General features: G+C 32.3%; 1 pseudogene; it reads left to right on the top strand.

Moving 5' to 3' along the window:
• Nucleotides 5,374-8,287, top strand: LOC104715524 (annotated as a pseudogene).

The following is a 12,227-nucleotide window of genomic DNA, read 5'->3' as shown; positions in this document are numbered from 1 at the left end:
TTTTTTTTTTTTTTTTTTGTTTTTTTTCTTCTTTCTTCTACATTACTACTACTTATATATCAATTTTATTTTTATATCGAGTAATTTAAACCTATACATATCAGACAAAACAAAGTATTTTCCTAGGTTTTCTTGTTCACAATTGAATTAAAAAAAATTGAAAACTATAAATTACAGTGCTAAGAAAATGGTATACTTAAAAAAAATGTAAGAAATTTTGACATTTTTTGTTGTTTTTGGAGTTAGCACATGTTCTTGATTATACTATATAATAAAGGAGAAACTAGTAAAACCCAATATTGGTGGTGGTGCATATAAATCCTTATTATGGAAACGGAATTTGAAGAAAAAATAATTACGAAATTTAGAAATAGACGTATTATTATAGTATCGTTTTCTTAGTTGTGCAGGAACGGAAAATAACGAGAAAAAGGCATGTGAAATTGGGAGAAAGCTGGTGGACGAGCAACTGCACGTGAAGTGCAATAATGTGAACCACATGGACGTGCCCAAAGTTTCCCCCATTATCATTCTCTCCTCTATATATTTCCAAAAATAATTTTAATTCTATATATTTCCAATTAAGTCGACTAGAAAAAGAAGAAAAAAAGAAAGAAGTTTTTTCAATTTTTGGTAACATTCGAATTCATTTCATGATGAATTTAATTTCTTCGATACATACAAATATATATATCCTATTGGTTTTGTAGCTTATTTGATTTGTCATCTCATCACATGAATTTAAATTCAACATAATCGGTAAAAAATATTATCCGATAGTTAGACACCGTACCGTACATGAGAAGTAGTGAAAGGTAGTGCCGTAGTGGTGAAAATAAAACAACTTTCCCTCTCATATTCCTTAAAGTTCCTCAAATTTTTATTTTAACTTTTAAGTTGCAAGTCGCCGACAAAATAAAAAGTTAAAAGTCAATACGGCAAGAAATTAAAAAAAAAATTAACTTTATTTCAAAACAAAATGAATTTAAAGTCAATACAGGCAGCATGATCCATTCCATGCATCCCTATACGTGTATAGCGTATATTTACACGTACGTATAATTTAACGAGCACATGTAGTAGTTATTACGTTGTATTTATGGAAATAAATTAGTGGTTAAAACTCGAAACCGGTACAGAAGTACTATCGATAGTAGCTTTGTGACTTTTGTGATGTTACTGTTTGAGAGATTTATTTAGGCTGACCACTGACCAGCCCTGTTCTTTTCATGGTCGTTGAACTATTTATTACTTAAAACGAAATTTGATGTAAGCTTTTAGTCGTTTAAAGTTATCACAATTCACAACAACACCATGCCGAACATAAACCAACGTAGATGTGGGTATGTTTGATTCGGGTTGAGCTAGAATTTCACTTTTGTGGTCCTATATTCAGCTACGTTCACAGGAATCCAGTGTGGTTCCCAATTCGTATGAAAATTTTATAATGTCAGTAACAAAATATTTTAAGGACTCAAGGATGGAAATATACGCAAAAGAGATTTAAAAATAAATAAAAAATACAGTACTAATCATCTTAGAAAAATTATTATAATGTTATAACCAAATATCTAATTTTATTAGTGTATATGAAAATATAATATGGAGCTGGGGTTTCTAAAAAATATAAGCTTTTTTGTTTCGATTCGGTTAAATGACATCGACTATGATTTTTTTTTTTGTCAACTGGAATTGTGTTAATGGATGATTGTTAATTGGTACAATACATTCACACATCGAGTTTGATTTTGGTTTAGTTATTTTCATTTTTATTATATACTATATAATTACTATATATATAACAGAATACCGATCGAAGTATTTTATTCTAAGTATATACGAGTGATAGAATATCCAATTTTGTAGATCAGTCCAATCATGATTTATTAATTTCTTATGCTAATCCAGCAAATTTAAAAAGAAAGAAAAGCGTACATATTATTAACAAGAGTATCGAAAACAAAATAAAAAAAGGGGAAAGAGTAGTGACCCATGGAGTATGTGAATAATTATCAAAGAGAATAAGAGGTGACAACCAAAAGGTTGTGGAATAATGGTCCCTGCCAGCTTTCTCTCACAATCAATATCGACCCTATTTGGATTTTATAGATATTCGTTAAAATTTTGCGATAACGATTCTGAAAAATATTTACAATAAAATACTATTGCTAGCTGATCTCAATATATGTTCCAGGTATTTCATAATATAAAACTTTGTTTAAAGCATATTTTTTCTTCCCTTTATTTCATTTCTCTATAATTTACATTATTGTGGATATATATATATCGCAAATCAATCAACTTTGGTTCAAATATTGATATACGACGTTGGACTCGAACCATGATAGTAAATACGACATTACAGTGACACTAGTGGAGATAACTAGTTTAGAGGACCCTGTCATATATACAAACTTATAAACTGAATATAGCCTTGGAAAACAAATATGTTAATCAAGAGAAGCTAAGTCAACATACACATAATTCCTTGCAGAAAAAAACAAATGTGTTAATTAAGAAACGTTTACGTATCCATGTATGGGTATGCTATACCTTTCACGTACGTATGGTATACTAGAAACTACAGAATAGTTATTTGATATATGTCTAAAAAATTCACACGCGTGGTAATAATTATGGGACCGTATGTTAAAAAGAACACTACAATTTCATTCTTTGTTGGTCAACAATAAAAACAAAAACAAGAAAGAAAAACGAATTTTTTTTGTCGTTTGTTAAATTTTCTTGGATTCCATTCAATGATCTAAAAATGCATAGATCTTTTGGGTTACAGTTTCGAAGACCTCTACAAGCGTGTAACCATCTGCAACTATTAAATTGCTTTCTTTAATGCATCTTTAACATATTTATTGTTAGTTGGAATTTAATACTAGAAGGAACTTGTAACAGTTTTTTTAAGGGTTTTAACCGTTTTATTTATTAGGTATGTGACTATTCAAAATAAGTTTTTGGATGTTTAAAATTTAATCTTATCTTTCCGACATCTAAAATTTTAACTATCGAGGAAGATATAGTTTGATCATGTAATCGCGATGCCATGAACATGAAGGATTATTGTGTTACGTTCCAACTTCCGAGCCTAATGATTCAGAAAAATCTACATGCTGTACTACAGTTACCATATGTTCTTGTGGCCATAATGACAGCCTTTACAACTGTGATAGTCAATTCTTTCTGCAAACAATAAATCTAGGGATTTAATGCTTACATTTTTATGTAATTTATTACAAAACTTAAATTTCTAATCTAAGGAAAAGTTTTTAAACTAAATCCCATATAGTTAAGAAAAAAGTTTGGGTGAAGATATAAAATGCTATAAATAATTAGCATTTTTAACCATAAAATAACTTTTAAATGGTTTAAAAAAGAATCCTACAAATGTAATCTTATTATAATCTATTTACTCTTATCCACACAAAAATAAATGAAACTAAAAATAGAGAATTTTTGAGAAATATTTTTTTTGGTGTACCCTTTCAAAAATACCCCTTTCATCTATCCATTTTCAAAAATATCATTTTTAAAATATGAAAAATTATAAAGTTTTATATGGTTCACAAGGTATTTCTAGATAATAACTACTACCTCGAGATTCGATCCATATATTTTAAAACATTTTAAAAGGATTTTACAAAGTTTTTTAAAAGTTTACAAGATTTTTAAAAGATTTTTAAACAATTTTTGTAAGGTTTTTAAAATATATTTATATTGTATTTATAAAATATATAAAAAAAATTTACACACATATAAAGGTAATTTATGTATATATTAATAAGCTTACACACAAATTTAGAAAATTTTCAAATTTTTAGTGGTTTTTTTGGTAAAGTTTGAAAGATGAGATATTTTTGAAAAATGGTATTACAAAATGAGTATTTTTGAAATTTCCTCCTAAAAATATTCATAGTGTCTACTAACTCTTAAATATACTTCTCCACATCAAAATTATTACCGTATAATAAATCCAAATTTAAGCACCATGTTTTGTTTGTAAACAATTTCCCACTCAATTGACTTGTTTGAGTTGATCTTTTGTTGAAAAAAAATAAAAAAAATCCAAATTTATTATATTATTTCTAATTTTAATTAGTATCCATACGATTTTGTGAACATCAACCAAACCAAAAACTATTAAATTTAATTTATCTTCAAATATATATATATATATAATTGAATTTATTGAATTGAGCTATGTTTACACTTACTGTACTTAATACTGCTTAATAGTGGCTTAATACCTAATGCTAACACTCTATAGTATTTATTTTTACAGTTTTTATAATCGGTATTAAGAGTTTGTACTTAACTGATCCTATACTTCGACTATACTCGCCGTAACAACTGATCCTGCGGCGAATATGATAAACCTAAAACCTTGAAGTTAGGAGTAGTATACAAAATTACAATATCATTTAAATACGCAGATAACATATACTACTATCCAACGAAATTTAAAAACTATATAGCCTATACCCGATCATAATATCATATCTAGTAGGTGTAATTAATAATGCATGGTGCGATGCAGAATTGGGACAACAAGAAAAATAAAATTAAAAATTTTTATAAAAACAAAAAGGATTTTACTTATTATATGTAAGTATAAAAAAAATAGAGTAAATGAGTTTATGACTATTGATGGGCAAAAAAAGACAAAGCCAAAAAGTCTACGGGTTTGACTGTCCAGTTCGGTAATAATCTAATAACTCTGTCTTTGACCGCACGCTCGTGTAGGGGTCCTTCTGACATTTTCACTGTTCTACCCCTACTCGTGATCCCCACCCTTTCCGCTATCTTGAGGGTACTTTTGGTATTCCCCTCTTTTAAAACCCGATGGTGACCGTACCGGTCTTTCCTGGGATTCTGCTGGAGCATTTATAATTAGCACGAATGGGTTATTAATAACTTCTTAATTAGTATAATCACACTTGAGAGATCATCAGATCAGATAATTTTATGGTTATAAACACTTTATTACTCCTATTGTATGTATAAGTAGTACGATTTATCTTCAAAGAACTTAGACAAATTACTTCATAGTCTCTATTCTATACCACGGTGAAAGAGACGAATAAATAATTATAGAATTATATCCAAATTAATCATATTAAAAAAAATTAGCTGTTAAACAATTTCAGCTTTCTGCAACTTTTTGGTATTGTGAATAGAATAAGTAAAAGGAGCATAACGAGCAGGGCAACAAAAGTAATGAATATGGAAGAGGAGGGAAAACAAAAGCAAGGAAGCTCATTGGTTAGGTTAAGCTTAATTGGAAGATTTAATTAAAGTTATAATGACGATGATAACAAATTATATTTTTTCTGACTTCTTTAAAAACCATCCTCTTACAAACAGAAGCTCCCTTTTTCAGTAGAGGTCCGATTCCCAATCTTAAAGGCAAAGCAATTAGAGAGAGAGAGAGAAGAGAGATAAGCTCCATGTTCGAAACAGAGCATCATACTCTCTTGCCTCTTCTTCTTCTACCATCGCTTTTGTCTCTTCTTCTCTTCTTGATCCTTTTGAAGAGAAGAAGTAGAACCAGATTCAATCTCCCTCCCGGTCAATCCGGTTGGCCATTTCTTGGTGAAACCATTGGTTATCTCAAACCTTACTCCGCTATAACTCTTGGTGACTTCATGCAACAACATGTCTCCAAGTATACACACATCTTCCAACCCAACAAAAAAAAAAAAAAAAGATCTTCTGTTTTTTTTTTTTTTTTTTNGCTCAAGATGAAGCCAAAAAGGTTTTTCTTTTTTTACTTTTTTTTCTTCTATTGCTCGAATTGGGTTTAAAAGTATTTGAGTTTGCTAACTTTATGTTCATGGGTTTTAATTGTATAGTTTACGTTTAATCTAATGGCGAAACATATAATGAGTATGGATCCTGGTGAAGAAGAAACAGAGCAGTTGAAGAAAGAGTATGTGACTTTCATGAAAGGTGTTGTCTCTGCTCCTCTCAATCTCCCTGGAACTGCTTATCGTAAAGCCCTTCAGGTACATTTAAATTAAAACCTCTAAAATTTTGCTGTAAAGTCACAACCTTTCATTATAGGTTGTGTGTTTTTTTTTTTTAATTAATTGTTTTAAATTATGTTTTAATTGAGAACTCTGAAATGGTTGTACAGTCACGAGCAACAATATTAAAGTTCATTGAGAGGAAAATGGAAGAGAGGAAATCAGAGATTAAGGAAGAAGATCAAGAAGAAGAAGTGAGAAGTGAGGATGAGGCAGAGATGAGTAAGAGTGATCATGTGAGGAAACAGAGAACAGACGATGATCTTTTGGGATGGGTTTTGAAACATTCGAATCTTTCGACTGAGCAAATCCTCGATCTCATTCTTAGTTTGTTGTTCGCCGGACATGAGACTTCTTCTGTCGCCATTGCTCTCGCTATCTTCTTCTTGCAAGCTTGCCCTAAAGCCGTTGAAGAGCTTAGGGTAAACTTCATTAATTATAACAGCTCAATTTAATTACTAGTACCCTAAATTGTTTACGTATTATATACGTATACGATGAAAATGGTCTATATATATATATATATAAATATCACTAATTTATGTTTATTGATTTAAACTTTTGAAGGAAGAGCATCTTGAGATCGCGAGGGCGAAGAAGGAACTAGGAGAGTCAGAATTGAATTGGGATGATTACAAGAAAATGGACTTTACTCAATGTGTATGTTATTCTTATTATTATTTATTTTAAAGTTAATTTAATTTATGATGAAAACAAATTATTGACATATATATTTATGTTTTGGTGTGAAGGTTATAAATGAGACGCTTCGATTGGGAAATGTAGTTAGGTTTTTGCATCGCAAAGCACTCAAAGACGTTCGGTACAAAGGTAAAACTTTACGTACAAAACTAAATAATGAAATCCGAAATATTGAAACCTTTTGGATGGAAAATGTTTTTTTTTTTTTTTTTTGCTAAAGAGATGGCAAATGTTTTAATAATTTGATTTCTTTTTATGTTGGAAAAAAAGGATACGATATCCCTAGTGGGTGGAAAGTGTTACCGGTGATCTCAGCCGTACATCTGGATAATTCTCGTTACGACCAACCTAATCTCTTTAATCCTTGGAGATGGCAACAGGTAAAACTTTTTACTCTTTTTTTTCTTTCAATTTTCGGTATCTACCAAAAAACACATAGTTTCATCTATTGCATGAAGTGATACGTCATACGTGCATATGCATTGATTACCCCATCTATAGATACTATACGAGAACCATTAATCTGGCAAAATTATCGTTGAAGTTGGATCTTAACACGTCATCTATCATTAATCACATGAAAGCATATAAAAAACATAAAAATAATGTGAAATTAAAGTAAAAAGAATAAGAGAGAGAGAGAGAGAGAGAGACGTGTTGGTGTAAGTGTACGTGAAGACAATTAATTAGTAGGATGGTATGTCTATAATGACGTAGGAGCTTACCTTGAAAATTCTTATAAAAGTGACAGTTTGATTTTTATTATTATTAGTCACGGGGCTTTGATTAAAAATTTTAAGATTCGACGGACGATGGTACCACGGCTTTGACGGATCTCACACGCCCGATGACTTGTAGTACGTGTGTTAGATTCTGCCACGTTGACCTGTCCTTGCTCTCTCTAGATTCATAACTCTATTACTACTACTACTACTACTACTACTACTACTACTAGTACTACTAAATACTAATTAACACTATCAAAATCGGCTAACTAGAAAACTATATAGTATTATGATTTATGAGATTGAAAATACTTTTAATGAAATAATGAATAAAAATGTGGAGTCATGATGTTAAGAGTGAGTGGGGAAGGTAAGAGGTGGTGAGAGATGATTAATGACCCACGTGGTGTGGTGCCAACAAGCACGTGTTCTTCTTCCTTTATTCATTCGTCTTCGTAAACTTATATGAGTATATTTTTATTTTTTGGGGGTTCTTGTTGTGATTAAAAACGGGTTTTTGTTGGGGCAGAAAAACAACGGGACGTCTTCGTCAGGAAGTGGTAGCTTTTCGACGTGGGGAAACAACTACATGCCGTTTGGAGGAGGGCCAAGGCTATGTGCTGGTTCAGAGCTAGCCAAGTTAGAGATGGCAGTGTTTATTCATCATCTTGTTCTTAATTTCAATTGGGAATTAGCTGAAGATGATCAACCATTTGCTTTTCCTTTCGTTGATTTTCCTAACGGTTTGCCTATTAGGGTTTCTCGCATTCTGTAAAAAGAAAAAAAAAAAAGTTGAAAGTATTTTGATTCTCTTCTTTTTTTTTGATAATATTAATCATTATTTTTTTAGCCCGAATTAAAAGAAAAGAAATTGGATAAATAAAATTATTCAGATTCGATTTTTAGTTCGGGTTTCATTCAAACGACGCTTTTGAGTTTTGACAATGGGCGATATGTTTTGTATTGGGTGCTACTTTGACATATGTATTCTATATGATGGATGTTATTGATTATTAGTGTCGACTACTAATTAAACCTTAGATGGGCACATTTTATGAAGCCCAATCATATTACGATTATAGGCTAGTATATAACAAATGGACAACCTTTTATCTCCTTATGGAAACACTCACAACTCACGAGGGTGTCTACTGTCTAGTGGGGAAATCATTGGGCTGGAAGACTGAATATCAGAACACAACCTATCAATTATCGATACACCTTGGATTTCAAATTTATCTTGATTCTTATTTTTACATAGACACAAAGAATTAGGTGTCGAGAAGAATTATATGAATAATAGTAGCTCTCCGCATAAGAATGGTTTCTTTCTACTGAGAAAAGAAAAGGGAGAGGAACATTTACCGTGTTATTTCTATAAAATTATAGAGCTAGCTTTTTACTTCTTCTATCGGTACTCCAAGCAAAATCTGCAAACGGTTAATATGTTCTTAATAAACCGCTTTTTCCGGGACCAAAATCTACAAAGAAGACACAAGAAGATCAATGATATGCTCAAATTGTAATACCCTAATGGTACTAACAGCCTTGTAGTTGTAATACTCTAGGGGTCGAATCTACAGAGAATCTAGTTCACACAATAAACTTATTACTCTTTTAATTATGCTAAATCAAAATATTAAATTAAAGATAATGCAAAACAGAATTAAAAGTGTTGTATATTCAAAGGATCAAAGAGCTAGGCCTAGGGAAATTCTCAGGAAATTACAAATTATTAAATCAACAAATAAATAGGATTCAAGCAATTAAGAACAGATCTAGAACTCTAAAGATTTTTGTAAAATAAATCAGTTCTCACTGCAAATATTATCTAAATTTAAAACCAGAAAATCCAAATCTCTTTGTAAAATTCAAAGTTAAAAATCAGATTTGAAAACAGGTTTAGATTGTTCACAAAATTATTCAATCAAATCTCTTTGCAATAAATAATTTTGCTCATCAAATGGTTTTATCAGGAAAATCAATTATATTCTCATATCAATTTATTTTCCTAGGTTATTAATTCTAGGTGATCAATCAAGAATTAATGTGAAGAACAACCTATGATGAAGATTTAGATAGATAATGAATCCTAAATAAACATATCTAATTATTCATAAAAACCCTAAACCTAACAAGCAAACTACTTAGACATGTTTAATGAAGAACAAAACATCTTTTCTGAATAATAAGCAATTGATATTAAGAAGTAAGAAGGGAGTTCAAGAATCTTCTCTCTACAGATGAAATCAGATTTGTCTCTCCCAAAAGCTCTCAAATCAATAGGGTGACTGGAATCAAAATTGCTAGAAAATAACTTCGGTCTTAACAATGACCATAAAAATCATATAAATACTCTAAAACACGTCTTGGGCCTTAATTGCAAATAAGGGAAACTTGGGAAAATTTTGTAAATCTTCTAAAGCTTGTGGAGAAAACATCTGATTGGCTTTGTGGCACATGCATCGATTGATGCTTTGGTTGCATCGGTCGATGCATACTCTTAAACTCGTCTCTCAGCTTCGTTGATCAGCCTTCATGCTTTGATTATGCTCCAAATCATCCTCTTTTAGCTCCTTAGTGTTCTATCCGTGCCAATGAGTACCTAAACCTATAAAGACTCAAAAACAACCTAGAAAACAAATCAAAAGACTCAAAAAGCACACTTATACCAAGGTTAAAAACCACAAAAACCATGATATATCAACTCCCCCAGACTTAGCTTTTGCTTGCCCTCAAGCAAAACAGAAACTTAGACATGTGAAAGAGGTTTGAAAACATGGAAATCACTCAACTGCAGGTAACTGTTTTTCGCACTCTTCATCGCCTTGATCTTCAGAACTTATTTCATATACTTTATCAATTGAAAAGCATCAACATTCCTTACTCAAATCCCACAATCCTCTGGCATCTCTAGTCTCACCATTGTTATATCATTAAATAAATTAAAGCAAGTACAGGTGAGTTATTACCTTGGTGTATCGATCAGTGGCATGTGAACTCTCTTCAGGCCAAGACATTCTTCATACATCTCCTTTCCTCTCCCTTTTCTCACTTCTAATTTTTTTTCTTTTTTTGATCAAAGGTGTAAGCGAATACCAGGATCATCGGTAATTTACATACCCCTCGCTTAACCTCAATGTCAAACTCTTGAAGCAGAAGAATCCATCTTAGTAACCTTGGCTTGGCATCCTTTTTCTGCATCAAGTATTTGAGTGCAGCATGATCTGTATGAACTATTACCTTTGATCCAACCAAGTAAGAACGAAACTTCTCAAAAGCAAACACTACTGCTAGCAGCTCCTTCTCTGTTGTTGCATAATTCCTTTGAGCATCATCAAGTGTTCTACTAGCATAGTAAATAACATGAAGTTTCTTATCCTTCCTCTGTCCTAGCACTGCTCCCACTGCAAAATCACTGGCATCACACATTACCTCAAAAGGTAAATCCCAATCTGGTGGTTGAACAATAGGAGCACTCACAAGCTCTTGCTTCATCCGTTCAAAAGCTAAACGGCATTTATCAGTGAACTCAAACTTGACATCCTTGCAAAATAGAGCTGAAAATGGTCTAGCTATCTTACTGAAATCTTTGATGAAACGTCTATAGAACCCTGCATGTCCAAGAAAACTCCTTACCAACTTCACACTATCTGGTGGTTGAAGACCTGTCATCACTTCTATCTTAGCGCGATCCACTTCAATACCCGCCTCTGAAACCCTGTGACCAAGCACTATACCATCTCTAACCATAAAATGACATTTCTCCCAATTAAGAACTAAGTGCTTCTCCTTACATCTAGCTAGAACTTTGCATAGATTATCCAAACAGCTCTTGAATGAAGATCCATAAACAGAAAAATCATCCATGAAAACCTCCATGTAATCATCAATCATGTCTGTGAAGATGGACATCATACATCTCTGAAATGTCGCAGGAGCATTACAAAGACCAAAAGGCATTCTGCGATATGCAAAAGTACCATATGGACAAGTGAAAGTTGTCTTCTCCTGGTCATCGGGATGAATCGGAATCTGAAAGAACCCGGAGTAACCATCCAAAAAGCAGTAGTATGGAATCTGAAAGAACCCGGAGTAACGATCAAGGAAGGGCAACAGGAAGCGATCTTTCCTTGTTGCGGCATTCAGCTTTCTATAATCAATGTATATCCGGTGTCCGGTGATCGTCCGTGTTGGAATCAGCTCATTTTTGTCATTTTTCACCACTATAACTCCACCCTTCTTAGGAACAACATGAACTGGACTGACCCATTTGCTATCAGAAATTGGGTAAATAATTCCGGCATTCAACAATTTCATGATCTCCTTTTTGACAACATCTTGCAAATTCGGATTTAGCCTCCTCTGATGCTCAATAGATGTCTTAGCTCCTTCCTCAAGATGAATCTTATTCATGCACAAGTCCGGAGAAATCCCTACAATATCATCAAGAGCTCTCCAAGAGAAATCCCTATTCATGCCAAGAGCCTTACGAAACTTACGCAGCTTGCTTAGCAGTAAAGTGAGCTCTCCATTGTTTAAGGAAGCATTAACAATAACATGATAAGAAGAATTCTCACCTAGAAATGCATACCTTAACCCTGCAGGAAGTGGCTTGAGATCAAGCTTTGGAGCTTTCTCAAGGCTCCAATATGATAGTTTCTCAGCTTGTGAAGAAGTACCAACCAATTCCTCTTGTGCAACCAACTTCTTCACTTGTTCATTAGCATCTAATAGCTTGACATACCCAACAACAATGTCA

This window comes from Camelina sativa, chromosome 9 (genome assembly GCF_000633955.1).
Source record: "Camelina sativa cultivar DH55 chromosome 9, Cs, whole genome shotgun sequence".
NCBI classification, from domain to species: Eukaryota; Viridiplantae; Streptophyta; class Magnoliopsida; order Brassicales; family Brassicaceae; genus Camelina; species Camelina sativa.
The sequence above is the reverse complement of the archived record's forward strand: the minus strand, read 5'-3'. Positions and strand labels throughout refer to the sequence as shown.